General features: G+C 44.2%; 1 pseudogene across 1 annotated transcript in view; it reads left to right on the forward strand.

Moving 5' to 3' along the window:
• Window positions 1-17,901, forward strand: part of LOC143935373 (protein-glutamine gamma-glutamyltransferase E-like) — a 75,544-nt pseudogene that overhangs the window by 36,882 nt on the left and 20,761 nt on the right. The window contains exons 8-10 of the transcript XR_013263498.1: window positions 5,102-5,205; window positions 6,440-6,679; window positions 8,040-8,369. The product of XR_013263498.1 is annotated as a protein-glutamine gamma-glutamyltransferase E-like (transcript). The remainder of the gene's footprint in view (window positions 1-5,101; window positions 5,206-6,439; window positions 6,680-8,039; window positions 8,370-17,901) is intronic.

A 17,901-nucleotide genomic window follows, 5' to 3' on the forward strand; every position in this document is an offset into this window, starting at 1 on the left:
CACGGCTTCAGTTATTTCCTCTGCCATGTGGAAGCGCATGCTGGAACCAGGGAGCTGAGACTGTTTGTTGTGCAGTGTCCGCTGGCATGGCCCTGGTGACCGAGAGGATGCCACTGCTGGTCAGCGGCTCATCCTGTATGTCTTTTCCAGGTCCTGGCCAGAGGGTGATGTCATGTCCGGTGGTTCCAAATGCCTGGAACACAGATTAGGACAGGTCTGTCGACTGGCGCTTCCGGCCTTTGACACAGGGTAATTTAAAAGCCAGATGTTTTCTCAGTACCCCCGCTGCATTCTCTAAGATAAAGGAGAGAATGGCAGCTACGGCAGAAGCGGGTGCCCCGGGCAACAGTCAGGCCCGGTTAGGGGTACAGTGGTACCTTGTCCATATGGGCTGTGTGCTTGTTTTTTTGGGATCCTCCCTGCAGGGTGCCTGTGGCTGCACAGTCCGAGGTTACTCCGCTCGGACCCTGCAGTTTGGACTTGGTAGTTGCTGGGGAGACTGCACTGCTTGGGGCACTGTTTCCTTCTGTCTGATGGTGGGCTGGTTGTGCACCAAGGGTTGGAAAGTTGTTAGTGGGCTCTAAGTTGAGTTTCAATTTTATTTTTATTTTTTCTCCTCATTACAGGAAAACTTTAGGAAAATATTCAAACCCACCAAGTCATAGGAAATGTCCTTCCTGCAAGAACATCCCAGCAATTCAAGATTTTTCCGAGTTTCTACCACAAGAAATTAAGATCCAATCTGCGGCAGATCTCAATTTCAGTTTGATCAGCCATGACGTCTTAAGACTTCTCACGGTGTCGATCCCAGCTGTACAGTGGGCCAGATTTCATTCCAGACCTCTTCAGATGGATCTTACAAAGATGGTCACACCAGGAGGAGTTAGAGAAACAAATCGCACTCTCCTCAAATGGGCGATCTGGCAGTGGAGGAATTCAACCAGGGGCAACGCGTTCAGGTTCTTTTGGACAATACAACTGCAGTAGCTTATATACTGAAGCAAGGATCAGAGGACTCCTGGAACTAGGCAGTCAGCTACTTGTCTGGGAAGAACATAACCTGGCCTCTGTCAGCAGTTTCAGTTAAAAGATCCCCAGCTAGCAGACCAACAAAGCAGAAGGAAAGTGGTAGCAGCAGAGTGGAGTCTGAACCAAGACATTTTCTTGATCTCAAGCATGGGGACAGCCTCAAATAGATCTATTTGTCAGCCAACAGAACTCTAAAGTACAGAAGTTCTTGTCACTCCACTGAGGATGACCAGGTTGTAGGCATATATGCTCTTGCACACATGTGGTATTACCAGCTGTGCTATGCTTTTCCCTCCTTTCCCCTGATACCACTGTCCCAATGAATTTCAGGAGGAAAATACCAATCTGACCCTGGTTGCTCCATTCTGGTTGGACACTACTAAACCTGGCTGCGAAACCTCCCTGAAAGTACCTGCTAGTGCAGGGGTCTGTGACCATCCAGAAGCACACGGCTACCTTATTATTTTTTTTATATTTTTTTCGTGTTGCACGAAATGGGCTGATGTCCCACAAAGTTTTTCCCAGTTGGGTTTTGTCTTTTACAAGGTCTCACGGGAGCTCAGTTTTTAACCCTTACAGGAAGTATCCTTCAACATAGTCCTTTAAAACTATTTTTTTTTTCTGGTAGCCATCATGTCGGCGAGCTTCAGGCACTGGTAGTCACAGAACCCTTTTATAAAGGTTCTGTCAGACCGGGTGATCCTTCAAACTGATCCAGCTTTCCTACGCAACGTGTCTTCAGCTTTTCACCATTCCCAGGAAATGGTCTTGCCCACTTTCTCCTCGGCTCCTGTGAACACAGGAGAGGCTTTCCACACATTGGATGTGAGGTGTCTGCTCTTCTGAATTCCTTGGTGAATGTTAGAAAGTGTAGTAAAAGCTCCCTTCCTGCTTTTCTCAGGCTCACATAAAGATGAGAGAGCTTCCAAAAGCACACTGGGCAGATGGCTTAGATGGGCAATCGCGGAGGCCTACAAAGTGAAGGGAGAAATACCCCCTCAAGTATTGCTGCTCATTCTACGAGATCAACTGCAGTTTCTTGGGCCAACTGGGCCAATGCTATGCCTGAACAAATTTGTAAGGATGCCTCTGAGTCTAACTACTCGCCGTTTCGCTGACGTTCTAGGTTGGACTTGCTGTCCGTTGCAGATCAAGCCTTGTTTTAGCGTGTTGGCAGCTTTTTCCTATATATTTGGTACTGCGCAGTGTTACTGTGTGTGTATAGCTCCTTTAGCAGGAAGGTACTGCAGGCAGTACTCCAACCTAGGGTAAGTTTCTTGGTTATCCTCTCTAAGGTTGTCCTGAAAGGCGATTTGAGAGACTTGGTTAGACTTGCCTGTGACTGTATTTCTAAGAGCCTTTCAGGACAACCACTACTGCCCTCCCTTTTATCTTAGAAATGGTTTTAAACAGTCTATCATGGTTTTGGTTTTCTGTGCTTTGTTTTCCAGCATGTCGGAGATCACACAATAACTGGAGCCATGGTGAAAGGAAAGTCTTTTGTGCTCTGGGTATATAACCAAATCTGTTGGGATGGAATACAATATAATTTAACATTGCATCAGGTTATTGTGCTAAAAAAACAAATTTCCTTTTCTAAATTGATTTATGTACAGTAATGTGTTGACTGAAGATGAGGGAATTCCTGAACTACATGCAACCAATTTAAACCTTGGTTCAGGATGACCTTAAGGTGGTGGAGTTGTAAAAACGTAGATTGCTTTTGGAACCATTACTGTGGATAAATAAAGCTTAACTCCAGGCAAATGGCTAAATACCCTGAATTAGTTGAGCCATCTGACTTGCTAAATGATTTGGTAGTTTTCCATCTAGTCCTGAAACTTTCATAACATTACCGCACAACAATTCTCCTGTCAAGTAGAGGGCCACACAATGATTAACATTCAGCTGGTCCCTGCTCAATTCTATCAGTGTATGGCCAGCTTTACAGGTCCCATCCCTGTGACTGGACAGTGGAAAAGATGAGCGCTTCTCTTCCAGCAGAATTCCTTTGCGCTGCAGCACATGATTGGCTTCTTGTGCTGCTTGAACCTCAGATCTTTTGTATGGCCTGCAAGAGAATACCAGATGCTTGGGCCCTGTTGGAAAAATTCCACTCTATCAGCAGCTACAGACAATGACTGCAGCACTGATGTATATTCTGACAGTGGGGTAGTCGCTCCACTGTTAGAATTGCACAGCAAGGAGGACTTGCCCTGTCCACCTTTTGAATGTGTAAATCTGTCCAGTTTCAACCCACTGGATGAATGGAAAAAATTAAACCATGTATGGCCAGCTTTAGGAAAACCTGCAGAGCACAGAAAATGTAGGGGGGCATGGTTTGGCTCCACCCGTTAATGGCCGCCTGAACAAGACTCTCTCCTGCACTATGGAGGATTCAATTGCATATCTTGGAATTAAAAGCTTTCCAACCTTTTCCAAGAAGACAACTTTGCCCCAGCTCTAAAGATTTTCAAAAGTTGTCATGTTCTCAAGGTCTCTTGGTTTGGCAAAACTTCCCTTCTCAAAATGACCATTATGCCCGGCTTCCTTCTACCTATTACAAACCTTTCCATTCTCCTTCCTTCCGACAAGCCTGTGCCTTTATCTGGAGAAACCAACTTACCGATTTATTAATTAAATTTGACTGGCTCACACAAGGGAATGGCACTCCTTGACCTAAGACGCTACTATTGGGCAGCACACCTGGCTCGGATTGTCTGGAACATCCATCACACTGTAAAAGACTGGGTCACTCTAGAACACTCAGTCACTCCCCAATGCTTGAGATCTGTACCCTGGCTGCACCCACACCATGTATCCTCTGTGTCACCCCTTGGTGTGGAACCTATTAACAGCCTTTCAAACTTTGAGCAAAGCAACAAATTCCACTCTCTTGCTGAGCCTGCTTGCCCCCTTATGTTCAAACCCAGACTCCTCCTCCGCCCAGGCACAAACGTCAATTTCCTCACTAATTTGGCCTCATAGATTTACTTGCTACCCACTTTAACAAAGACACACTCCTCACAATAGAAGATCGTAACGGTAAACTGACCCATAACCACATACCGCATTGGACATGCATAGAAATTAAACCTTTTCTATCTAGGAAGGAAACGAAACTGACCAAAAAACATGTCTGCTTTAGAAGAGCTTTCCTCCAAAACCCCGAAGACCTCTCGTTTTCAACCCTGTACTCCTCCCTATTCAATGATTGTGCGGTGTTCTCCAGTAATGCATGTTCAGCATGGGAATTAATCTGCTCCTACACACAAATGCTCCCTTTTTTAATATAGCCACCCAAGAATGTGGATTCAAGATTATTTTGAGATGGTATAGAACTTTGCCTTCATAAATTCTCAATTCACAATTCCTAATGTTGGCGATTGTGATGGATCAATGCTCCACATTTGGTGGTCGTGTTATACAAACATTTTGGCAGATGGTACACGATTCTATCCTTTCTGTCACATCTGATAATGTGGAGTATTCCCCAGCTGTGTACCTGCTTCATCATACCACCATTCCCAAGAGGAGATATTTTAAATCACTAACAATGTTTGATAAACACAGCAAGACACTCCCGCACCACTGGTGCTCTCCAACTGCCCAGACGGAGTGGTATTGTAGAATCATCAATATTGAAAAAATGTAAGCACTTATCAGTATCTCACACAAAAGGTTACCCAGATTCACATCAACATGGTACAGTTGGCAACACTTTAAAACTGAATCAGACGTGCGACAGATGAGCTCTATTCATGATCATAGCTTTAATGAACTGCAAATGCTCTACCTATTACCTACACTGGTCCCTTATATGATTCTGTTGGAAAATTGGGACCAACTTATGCTTTCAGCCCACACAAGTTCTTGATTCGTATTAACACAGCTCGAGAGGAGTCCCCCACCCCAAACGCATTCGATGGGAAATGGTGTTCTGACCAGAATATTACATGTACACACTTAAATTATGCTCCTTTGAACAGATTTTGTGCTTTTGCTTTTTAATTTTTTTTTTTTTTTTTTTTATTTAAAATGTATATTAAAAAAAATATTAATTTTTATATAGGAACTTCCATGTGTGGGATGAAGGTTGGTTTGCCAGAAAAGATATTGGCACCAGTTATGATGGATGGCAAGTTTTGGATGCAACTCCGCAAGAAAAAAGTGAAGGTGGGGAAACCATGCATAACATTTCTCTAACAAATGAGGGGACCATTCCCCCCCCCCCCAAATCTGTGAATTAAGTAGTGTTTTGGCTTGTGGTGCTCAGATTCAGTGAATCTGCTTTAGGGGCTTGTCTACATGTATAGTACCCTCTTAAGAGTGATCAGTGCTGGATTGCTCTTAAGAGGGCATTTGACATTGGTATATTACCACTAGGGATGAGCCGAACCCCCCCCCCCCCCCCCCCCCCGGTTCCGTTCGAACGGACTAAAAATTCATATGAACTTTAGAACTATGGGACTCTAAATCAAAAGTGCTAATTTTAAAGGCTAATATGCAAGATATGCAACAGACAACACCAGCAATAAGGGGTATCTTCAGGTGTATACTGTGCTGGAGGCACACAACACCCACTAACTCCTGCAGATGCCTGTATTGGAGAACACCAGCAAAAAAGGCTAGATACAAGTGTATACTGTGCTGGAGGCACACAACACCCACTTTAACTCCTGCAGATGCCTGAGAAAATAACACTGTCCCTGCCTATCTTGCTCTTTCCCTGCACTCCGAAACACACTACACAAGGACGCTGCGCTGGCAGCCTTATATAGTGTGGAGCGTGTACTAAACCCCCAGAGCTATAATTGGCCACAGGAATCCTGCCTGTGGCCAATTATGGCTCTTCTCGCTGCCGGCGCTGTTGTTGGCCAAGCATGCACTGTGACCTCTGCATGCTTGGCCAATCATGAGCCAGCAATGCACTGCAATGGAGTAGTAGTGTATTGTGGGCCATTCGTGCACCACAAATTTGGTGCGACCGGTCCACAAAGTTCTGAATTTGCCAAACGGCCGATGTTCGAGTCGAACATGCGTTTGAGTCGCCCACCGAGCTCATCCCTAATCGCCACATTAGCCACTTGATTTGACCCTGTAAATGCCCTACTATTACATTACCATTGCACACAGTTGTGGCATGGTATAGCTCCACTGACTCAGCATTGGTTGTTTTTTCCACAAAGCACAGCATTATGGCTGCATGTGCAAGTTCTGGGGGGTGGAAAAACGGCTCAACACCCTGGTTTTACTAGCACTTAACCAATTAAAGCCTCATTCATGTTTGCTTAAGTGGCCATGGCCACCCAAAACAGAATTTGACTACTTAAAGTCCTTCCCCCCTTTTTTTTTTTTTTTTTTTTTTTTTTATTGAACACCCTTAACTATTGTGTTCATACCATTTTAGGTTCATATCGCTTGGGACCATGCTCTGTGAATGCGGTTAAGGAAGGTGATGTTGAAAAGCCATACGATGCTCCTTTTACATTCTGTGAAGTGAATGGTGATCTAGTAGACTGGTTGGTTTACTCTAATGAGAAAAGGAGAATATGCACACAAACTGGTGCAGTTGGAAAATTTATCAGCACCAAGGCAATCGGTTCAAATAAACGTGCCGACATAACCAACAACTATAAATATACTGAAGGTACACTTTTTTTTTTTTTTTTTTCTCTTCTTCCTCAAGTGATCATCCTGTTCAGAGATTCAGGGGCTGGGAGTTTGTGTGCCTCTGGCAGAAGCTTCCAGAACTTGGGGAGGGAGATGCAAATAACCAGCCTCAGATTACAGCCAATCCCTGGAGAGGAGTTATTAGAAATGGTCTGGAATGGTGCTAGTCTGATGCATTGGAGGGTGTCACAGGAGGGCTCCAGGGCCTGAAGTGCTACTGCCTTGAGGCAGCCCATGGACTCTACAATTGTTTAGAGGACTCGGTAGTGTTGGCTCAGAGCCTTGGTCTGTATGGATCTTTGTAAGATTGCAGAACCTCACCACAAGGGATCTGGACTGCAGAAGGACCATTTCGCTCAATAAATCCCCCATCGCTGATGTAATTGATGCCTGAAAGGGTCTGCACTTGCATGATAAACTGATATTTTGCACAGGGGTTTTATGTGTGCTGGTGTACTCCTGTATACAGTGGTGCCATTCATTGCCTGTATGGAGGAAATGCACTAGAATTGTATTGAATGGGCTAAGTCGCCTGTGTGCAATGAGCAGCGAAGCAAGATCGTTATACTTGTGGGTATTTTATCTACACTTGAACCTTTTTAGTTTGCAATAGGAGTTTGTCTCCAACAGACTACTTGTGGTACACATGGTCTATTGTATAAATCCCAGCTTTCTGCATCTGGGAGCCACAAGTGGCACATACAGCTAGCCATAGAAGTGAGGCTATATGCAGCCATATTTGGGTAAATTCCATAGGGTCTATGCACACAATTTGCATTGTGCTGTGCCCCTGTCCAGCACAGTTCCATTTCAGAAAGAAACAAAGCAATCGGCTCCTCCCCCACCCAATGCTGATGTGGTCAATGGGGCTTAGCGAAATATCGGTAATGAAGTTCCATTGAAAAAATTTAACCATTGTGGTGCACCAGAGCACACAATGGCCTGACAATCAGCCTGCCTGCTGGTGAGGCACTGTCAGCTGTCTTAAGCAAGGCATATCTTTACCCTAATGCATTTGGAGTATGATCTTGCCTATATAACAGCATTTGAATACATGTTTTGTGTGAAATGTAGGACTAATGCCTTCCCTATACTGAAATTGCTTACTTCGAGTTCACTGCACACTGAGTTTATCAGCATGCATTAGAAGCTGTAGGAAATCTATATGGGGCCTGGCTGGAGGATGTCCAGTCTCACGCTTATTTCCTTTTTTTTTTTTTTTTTTTTTTTCCCTTTCACTCCTGTCTTATAAACACCACCACAGGAAGAACTCAATGTGAGGGAAATTTCTTAAACAGTTGTCCTTTGGAATTTATGTTCTATGTTTCTCTTTTCAGGAACCAAGAAGGAGAGGGAGATCTTCAATAAAGCAGAATCTGTCTGTTCCTCTATGCTGTCCAGGAATGCTAGTCCTGCTACTATTGCACTCATGGCCCTCTCAGTCGATGACACAGAGCCAGTGCCAAAACCAGATTTTGAGGGTGCTTTTACACACAATGACCCCCAGGTTGGCCAGGATGTCACTTTCACGCTGATACTGAAAAGCAAAAGTTCTGTCAAGATAGGGCTACAACTCAAGATGACTGCTACAGCCATTGTATATACTAATGCCCCAGTGATAGAGATCCTAAGCGAAGCCCAATCTGTAACTCTGGAACCTGAGGAAGGTATGCTTGCATGGGTTGCTCATGTGTATTTTATTGATGGGGAAACCCACTCAAAAGTAAATATTTAAACGTGTGGAGCCTGTTGGGGCCCCTATCTTAAGTCTTCAATTCCAATAGCAAGCGTTCCTTACCATAGTTCCTAAGCCTGCTTCTATCTGTTGGTTTTGGGTGGTCTTATTTTTCATTTTATAATTCTATTTGGAGAATGCAACAGGAGTAGATACCATGAATGATCAGAGTTCTAGACTTGACAACCCAAGTACAAAGCCCAAGGTCACTTGGGGATCTAGCAAGTGTAGGCTTGTCCAGCTCTAACATTTTTACTGTAAACTGGAAAAATTGCAATTTTGGTGGACTGGCCCTTTAAGCAGGGGTTGTGATCATTACTGCAGTACTGTGACTATCTCTACATTTACAGGAAGGGAAACCTATGACAGAATGTGGAGGCAGATATTTCTTACCTCTGTGAAAATGCTATTTTCCTGGCAGTTGTGCTAACTCTGGCTTAAATGAAGTAGCTGCCCATAAATGTCCAGAAGGCAAAGTGTGATGGAAGTTTCCAATGTTAAACTTGTGTCATGCAAGTTACTCAACATATCAATGTAGTTCGGGTTAGCATGACACCAAGAAAGTGATAACTTTTTAGGCTTCTGTTACAATTATGTTGATCACAGGTTGTGATCAGACACGTGGCCTAGCTGTGTTGCTCTACAGCAGTAAAGTCATGTCTAGACAAGGCTGTGTAAGGCTTGGGAATGGCTGGACAGAAAAAAACTGTCAAATATGTTCAGTTGTGTATCTTGTTTCCTGATGGAACCTGGAAATTTAGAAGGGTCATCACCATTCATTGTTACAATCCCAGTATACAGTTGTAAATGCGAAGATCCCCTTTTTAGATATAGGAGGATGGTGTCAACCCTATATGGAACTAAATTGTCAGGGAACCCACATCCCTAATGGAAAAAGTAACTCAGTGTATGTCCTCTAATGGGACTTTGCGTTGGGACACTGGCATGGAATATTGGTACAACAGTAAAAAAGATATTCGATTAAAGTTATCAATTTTCTTATATTTTTCTATAATAAATAGAACTGACATCTACCAAAACATCTAAAATGGATGTTGGAATTAGACATTAACCAATTCTATTGTAAAGTGGTACTAACACACAATAGAAATAACCAGACGTTTCGAGGTAATGGCAGGTGAACCTCTTCTTCTTCAGGGGTGATAGGTTTAATCTCAACGGAATATACGTCTGTTTAAAATGGGAAGAGGACAACATTTGTAAACATAGTGCAATACAGCGTTATTGTATCTTCAGCAAGCATAGCCTTGTTGATCAAATGCATGGTAATTGTATTGTACAACAATATGTATAAATACTGACTATATTATGTCCTCTCCCAAACCTTCACAGCATCCAATTGGCAGTACATGTATTTTGCTAACCAATGAAAACAATGCAGATTTTCTTGTATGGCATTTTTGTATTTTATTTTTTTTCTCCAGTGTTTGGGAGACGCTGGTTTAACAATTTCTTCTGAATTGGTCCGATTATTTTTTTTTTTTTACTCCCTTATGGAGTGACATGCATCATTGGAGGTGCCCTCTGTGGAGCTGTTGTGGCTGGTGAGGATTATTGTCTACTTCAGGGACATGGTGCCTAGTCCTTTGGGGCTCCCCTCTGCCTCTGTTTCTGCTCCCCCCCCCCCTTTTTTTTTTTTTTTTTTTTTTTTTCACCCCTCTCTGGCTTTGCTGTTCCCTGGCCTCTGTGGCGCTTCAGCTGACTGACTTCCTATTGGATGCTGTGGATGTTTGGGAGAGCCGGGCTATAACATATATGGTCAGTATTTGTACATATTGTATAATTACCATGCATTTGATCAACAAAGCTATGCTTGCTGAAGATACAATAACGATGTTTTGCACTGTTTACAAACGTCCTCCCTTGCTATTTTAAACATGGATGTATATTCCGTCGAGATTAAACCCATCACTAGGGATAAGCTCTGTGTTTGACTCGAACATCGGCCGTTCGTCTGTTTGGCGAAATCAGAAATTTGTGGACCGTTTGCACCATATTCCCATGGCGGGAACGGCCCACAATGCACTATGGTATTGCATTGCTGGCTCATGATTGGCCAAGCATGCACTGTGACCCCGCATGCTTGGCCAATCACAGCGCCGGCAGCGAGCAGAGCCGTAATTGGCCACAGGCAGGAGAGAGATGGCAATGGCACCACCCTCCGACAGGGACAACTGACCCATGTGCCCTGTGTGGCTCATGTCCTTAAACTGGTGGTGCAGCGGTTCTTGGGCAGGTACCCGGGCTTACAGGATGTCCTGAGGCAGGCCAGTAAAGTCTGTGCATTTCTGCCAAACATTTTAATGCCAGTGCTTGGCTGGCTGAGCTCCAAAAGGAGTTGAACCTGCCCAAGAACCGCCTTATATGTGACATGCCCACCAGGTGGAACTCAACGTTGGCCATGCTGCAGAGGCGGCAAACGCAGTGGAGGGCCATCAGTGAGTACCTGTGCAACTATGGCACCAGGACACGGTCAGGGGAGCTCGTGGGTTTTTTTTTTGTCCCCCCCCCCCCCCCCCCCACGCCAGTGGGGCATGACCAGGGATGCATGCACTGTCCTGTCACCATTTGAGGCCACGAGGATGGTGAGCGGTGACAGTACCTCTTGTCCACCTGTTGGAACACACGCTGCATGGAATAATGGACAGGGCACTTGAGGCAGGAAGAAGAGGACTTCCTTGCCTCTCAAGGCCCCCTTTATCCAGACAGTGTTCCTGCTGTCCCACCCATTACACAGGAAGTGGACTAGGAGGAGGAGGCAGCTTGTGTCTGCATGGATGTGAAACCTGGCACTAAGCAGCAGCAGTCTTTAAGGGAGGATTTACAGTCACAAGAAACCCGTGGACTTGTACGTGGCTGAGAGGAGATGGCTGCGGATCATGTACAAAGGTAAGGTTGCTGACTTTATCTTGCCGTCGCAGAGGGAGCAGTGGATGAGACCTCTCCGGGAGGCCTTGCAGAAAGGTCTGTGCAATGCATTCCCAGAGACTGGGAGGTTATAAACTCCTGGTCCTGGACAACGTGTTGCTGAGGCTTTGGTCACTCACAGAAGGAGCGGTGAAGAAGTTGGCCGTCTGGCGCGTTCAGACAATTTTTTAGTTCACAGCCACAAGGTATGATTGGTTCCAGCAACCATTGCCAGCGTCTGATTTACATGGTGCAGGAATACCTAGGGGCAGGTTCAGAGTTGGACACCTTTCCTGCTGAAAATCCTGGCTTACTGGGTCTTGAGGATGGATCACTGGCCAGAGCTTGCACAACATGCAATTGAGCTACTGGCCTGTCTTGCATCCAGCGTTCTTTCGGAACGCACCTTCAGTGCTGCTGGAGGCTTTGTAACTGATCACAGGGTACACCTGTCCACCGACTTGGTTGATCGACTGACCTTCATAAAGATGAATCCGTCTTGGATCACCACCAGCTACCAAGCACCTGAAGCTGATGTAACCGAATAATTTTTTTTGAAATGTCACATCCCTTCAAGACTGCCTATGCTGAGTGACTGTCCTGTTATGTTGACTGACTATCCCCTTCCTCCTCAATGATCCTGCTGATGGCTTGGAAGAACATTTTTGGTTCTGGGTGACGCCACCAGCCCAATTTTTCAGCCCCTGTTCAACAGGGGCATGTAATTACAATTCTTGATATATTTCACAGCAGTGCCCGTTCCTGCGCCCACAGAGTACCACTGTTCAACAATGCCATGTAATTACAATTCTTGATATAATTGTTCACAGCAGGGCGCTCAAGCGCCCACCAAGAGTCACTTTCAGGGCTTACTGTGTTGTGGCAACACCAACACCTTAGGCCCACATTTCTGCAGAGCATATTGGGCAGGCCCCTACTTTCAAACATCCAACTTACAAACCTCTCCTACTTGCAAACAGAAGGAGACAACAGGAAGTGAGATGAAAAAAGATGGACGGCCAAAACAATTATACAGGGGTGATGACCCTTCCCTATGTGTTCCAAAAAGCTTAAAAATAGATTTTTTTTGACTGGAGCTACACTTTAAAAATGTACTTAACACAAACCTAAAGTCCCTATCTTGTTTGCACCACCTGTATACTGCTGTTCTGAGTATATAGGGCCTGGGGGCCCCACACCTCTTTTTCTTTTTTTGTAATATCCGTACAAGACCCAAAGGGGCCGGTAATGGGCAGGGTGGGCTACCCATGCCTTTTTTTTTTTTTTTTTTTTTTTTTTTTTTTTTTTTTTCTCTTCTCTTCTTAATGACTTTCATCCATATTGCCGGAACCAGACATGACATTAAAACCTCAAGCAGTTTTAAATTACTTTTCTGTTTAAATGTCATGTTATGCAGGGACTGTTCTAAGGGGGATATTTCACTTTTTTTTATCACTTTAATCGTCATTAAAATCAGTGCTCCCAGGAAAACCTGTTTTAAAAAAAATAAAAATAAAAAAATTGGTATTGACCTATGTCCCCTGGGGCAGGAGTCGGGTCCCCAAACCCTTCTTAGGACGATATCTTGCATTAAAATTAGCTCTTATATCGAACATTCGAGTTCAATGGGGTTCAAAAGTTATGGTGCGAACCAAGTCGGGGGGTGTTCGGCTCATCCCTACCCATCACCCCTGAAGAGGTTCACCTTCAATTTCCTCAAAACGTTGGGTGATTTTATATATTTTTTATTTATTTTTTTTTATTTTTTTTGTATTACCACTTTTCAATAGCATTGGTTAGTGTCTGATATCGTCTAATTCCACCATCCATTTTAGATGTTTTGGTATATGTCATAGTTTATCGTTTTTTTTTTTTTTTTTTTTTTTTTTTTTTTTTTTAAAAGATTCTATAATACATTTTTATTGAATCTTTTCTACTGTTGTACTAAGTGCCAGTGTCCCAATGCAAAGCCCCATTAGAGGACATACACTCTTCTTAGTGTCACTACTATGCTGATTCCATCTTATGAGCTTATAGGTTTTAGGGCCAGTTCACTTCAGATGCTGTCCAGGGTGCTTATTTTTTATTTTTTTTTCCTTTTTAGAATAGGTGTAGGAGCTCCCATATGACCCCTCGTCACTCCCCCTTACCCACCACCAAAGCACTGTACTTTGTTTCCATTCTCTACTCGCCTCCCAGTGCCACCTATTGTAGAGAACTGAACAAATTGTACTAAGAAAAGCAGTAAAATGGATATGGACAAATGCCCTGAAACGTTTCCTAATGGACACTTTTATCTAGCAATATATACAAATTTACATTTGGGGGGTGGGGGGGGAACTGGAATTGCCTACAAACATGTTGGCTGTACTCTTATTTGTTCATGATTGATCTGTTTGCCTCTTTATTGAGATTCACTCCAACAATAGAAGGTCTAGCTATACTGATATTTAATTTCACTTATTGGTCTATAAAAAGCTGCTCTGATGTGCAAACCTAGGTTTGTCTCAAGCATGTTTTGAAGAAACAAGATCTATACATTGCCTGTTTTTATGTTAACATCTGACTTGCTGAACCATGTGTGGTGTGTTTGTGTGGTGTGTTTTGTTTATTTATTTTTTATTTATTTTATTTTCCGCCTTAACTTTGTTTCTTGCTACCTCCATGGGACATGTTGTGCCTAGGTGCATATAGTTACCTCTGCTAAATGGAGGATCTGGAGGGGGAGCAACACAATTTTAGCTTTTAAGGAGATTTAGTAACCACCTTAGACTAATTGTTGCTATTTTATTTTTTTATTTTTTGTCTTGTCTATTGAGGGACATGGTAGTATCTGTCTGGGCTATACTATTGCTCACAGGAGGACTGGACACTGACAAAGTAGGCCTGTATAGGATAACTCCTACCAGCATTGCTCAGGTTTTTGTTGGTCTTAGAATTCACGTCTGCTGTGCGGAAGATGCATGTGTGGTGTCTTGTTTTGATCTATCTTCTGCAATCGAGATCTCCACACTGTGCATATGAAAGAACTGTGCCAACCCTAAACCTATACCTTGTGTCTAAAGTCATGTGAATACATGGAAGAATAAAAAATGCATATTATGAGGAGTTATCAGTGAAAAACTACAAATGCCCAGTGCTGTTCCATTAAGTATATACGATATCCCTTGTGCTCAAAAACCTCATGCTTTTATGCACCACCAATTCATGATTCACCACCACCTTCCAAAGTTTGCACTCACCATAAAGTAATAAAACCACCTCAATATTATGCCAAGGTTTGGTTTTCTTCCATAGGGTATAACAGATTTGCCAGCAATAGTGTTTCATGCTTCAACAATCTCAACCTCATGGGGAAAACAAATGGCTATCGCTGCAAAACATTCTAAGCTTTTTCTTGTATCTTAAATCGATAGACAAATGCACTCACATGTTGTTGTGCCTATAAGACAAGCACTAGTCTATCCAGCGATTTGAGTATAGCATTCTGCTCGCCGTCCCTTCTGTAGGGACCAGTGTGCAGAGCAAGCTTCGGTTTGATGTGGGTCATTGGCAGGAAGTGACACTAGTCATCGGCCTCTACGTGTTTCACATCTGTGTGTGTGTCATCAGGAAGCTGGTAGCGCCATTTTACTTAAGGTATTTTTGCCCATTTATTACAATGACAGCTGATCACATGATCTAAAAGTTTGGTTATTTTTTTTTTTTTTTTTCCTCATGTTGAGTGTGAGGAGAAAAAGCAGATCACAGGCTTATCTGCAAGGGACATCGGTCCCGAAGAGGCAATTCTGCCTCATCTGTGCCACCCATCACTGCTACTTCATCGGTGTGCATCAATGAAGAAGAAAAATGACCTGCTTTTAAAATTATTTTTGTTATAAAATTTTGCAAATACCACCAAAAGAGCTCCCATTTGTGGGGAAAAAATGATAAAAATTTAATTTGGGTACAGTGTTTGACCGCAATTTGTCATTTAAAGTGCATCAGCGCTGGGGGTGTGGCCGGATGGAGATGGGCGTGAGTGAGCAGGAGTGCGAGTGTGTCCGAGCTCCTAGCCTCCGCCCTGCGATGCGAGGAACGTAGCTCGCTGGTGGCTACAGCTGCCGCTCCCTGGCTCCCTCTATCGTAGCTCCGTAACGAACGATTGACTTGGAGCGTGCCTTATCACGACGGCTGCACAGCACGGACGGAGATCATTGGAAGAACCCGAGGAGGATTCCGCGCTAGGTTTCGCTACCGCGGGAGCCCGGTCGGAGATCCGACCAGAGATCCGAGGATAGACTAACGCTTACAACGCCGCACGAGGGCACGCAGAGAGCACTACGATCGCCTCGGACGAGCAAATCTCCCGGAGACATCCGCCAGCTCTATGGATGAAAGAACTTTGGTTGCAGTGTGGTGAGAAACGCTATATAACTTAGCGGGATGAAAGTTAAGAACCTGTGTAGTAGAGACTTGGTTACTACTTAATGTTTGTCTCTCCCTATCTGCTTTACTTCTGATAATCGCTGGCTGAAGCAAGTCTACCCCATAAATGTAAATATAACTAATCTAGGATTCAGGTGCCGCGCGCTTGGGGAATTGACTGGCCCCCCCTTAAGGTCCTTTTGCTGAAAAATCGGGCCTTTTTGTTGGCAGAATTGATTTAGCGATGCAAACTGCTTTACTACCTTCTGCTGGTTTGGTGACTCCTTTACGTGGACTTTACCATGCTTGGCAAAAGAGCGATAGATACATCCCATGGAGAGGGAAATCAAAAAACACGTGCTGCCAAAGAAAAGCTAAATCAAGCCTCTGCGGCTTTGAAACTCGAGCGCTTTGCTCATGCAACTTCTCCAGGCAGGAAAGTTCAACATCATCCACCAGGTCAATTTAAAACGCAGGGGCCAGTGGGGGACAGAAGGAGTGCAGGTCGCCCCTCACTGGATCCTGGTACCCCACTGCCGGGAGGTGGGGTAGGTGAGCCATCCCAGGAGGACAGTAGTACGGCCCAAAAACCTGGGGGGGGTGGGGAACCGACTTTACGAGAGATGCTGCTGGCGGTTAATGACTGTAAGAATTCTATTTCTGGGCTGGACAGTCAACTGAGTAATATCCAAAATGAACTGCACGCTATGAGTCAACAATTAAGTAATACCATCGACAGAATAGACGCCCTAGAGGGAAGATTAAGCACGGTGGAAGATGAATTATTTCCCCTCCAGGAAAAAATAGCCACTCTCCAGAAACAAATTGTCGCACAGGCATCCAAAATTGATGACATGGACAATAAGAACCGCAGGAACAATGTGCGACTAATTGGCTTGCCAGAGGGAAGCGAGGGTTCAGACCCCGTAATTTTTTGGGGAAAATTGGTTTAAGGAATTACTGGGAGATGTCTCCTTCTCCTCGCCCTCCAGCATCGAAAGAGCCTACAGAGTTCCTCCTAGATCTCATTTCTCGGAGGGACGCTGTAGGCCAATGATATTGAAATTTATCAATTACAACGATCGAGTGATCTTGATGCGGAGGGTTAGGGGATTGGGAGACATCTTCTACAAGGAGACTAGGGTGTCATTCTATCCAGATTTTTCACCGGACTTACAGAAACTGAGAGCGGAGTTTATTCCTGTTAAACGCACCCTGAAATCGCATAAGATAATGTATGCCCTATTGTATCCAGCCCGACTCCGAGTGTCTGCTTTGGGCTCAACAATTTTCTTTAACTCCCCGCAGGAGGCCGTGAACTGGCTGGAGGAACACAGAGGCCCTTTAATGATACTTAGAGTCGGCCTGTATTAGCCCTTTTTTTTTTTTTTTCTTTTTTTTTATCATTGGGGGGGGGGGGGGGGGGGGAGAGGAGAGGTTGTTTTTTCTGGCGAGGCGGGAAGGGGGGGGGGTGTGGGGGTTTGGGGGGGGGGTTGTAAGGGGGAAGGTAAATTTTTGTGTATGTATTTTTGAAAATAACTTTATGTACCCATCTCGCTGAAGGATTGGGGAGCCTTAATGCTATAACTGGTTGCTTTGGTGAGATGGGCAAAACGATATGATAAATTGATTAGTAATGGGGTAAAATACTATGGAGTATAGAGCACTGCGATATCACAAAGTAAATTAATAGCCTATATAATTTCACATTTGAAGCAGTAAACTAGGTGTTATGGAAGACTTGAGGGAGGGGGAGGAGTAAAAGGGAAGAGGATACATCCCCCCCCCCCCCCCCTTTTTTGCATTATGAGAAATTGAGTACTATAAGATGAGTTGTCTTGTATATAAAGACACGGTTATAGACACGGTGGGAAGGTGGGGGTGAGGGGGTTGGAGGGGGGGGTTGTATGAGAGAATATAATTATATGTAGGTATGCTATTGGAAACAATTCTATTTGTGAACCCATCTTGGTAAAGGGACGGGGGGTTAAATTGTTGCCGCCCGTTGCTCGAGCAGGGTGGGGGAAAAATGAAATGATTAAAGTTGAGGTATAGTACTATGGATATAGAACACTGTGATGCCATATGGCGAAAAAATAGCACACACAATTTTACACTAGAAGGGGTAA

The sequence above is a fragment of the Lithobates pipiens genome, unplaced genomic scaffold (assembly GCF_037356315.1).
Source record: "Lithobates pipiens isolate NorthernLeopardFrog02 unplaced genomic scaffold, aLitPip1_a1.2 Scaffold_28, whole genome shotgun sequence".
Lineage (NCBI taxonomy): Eukaryota > Metazoa > Chordata > Amphibia > Anura > Ranidae > Lithobates > Lithobates pipiens.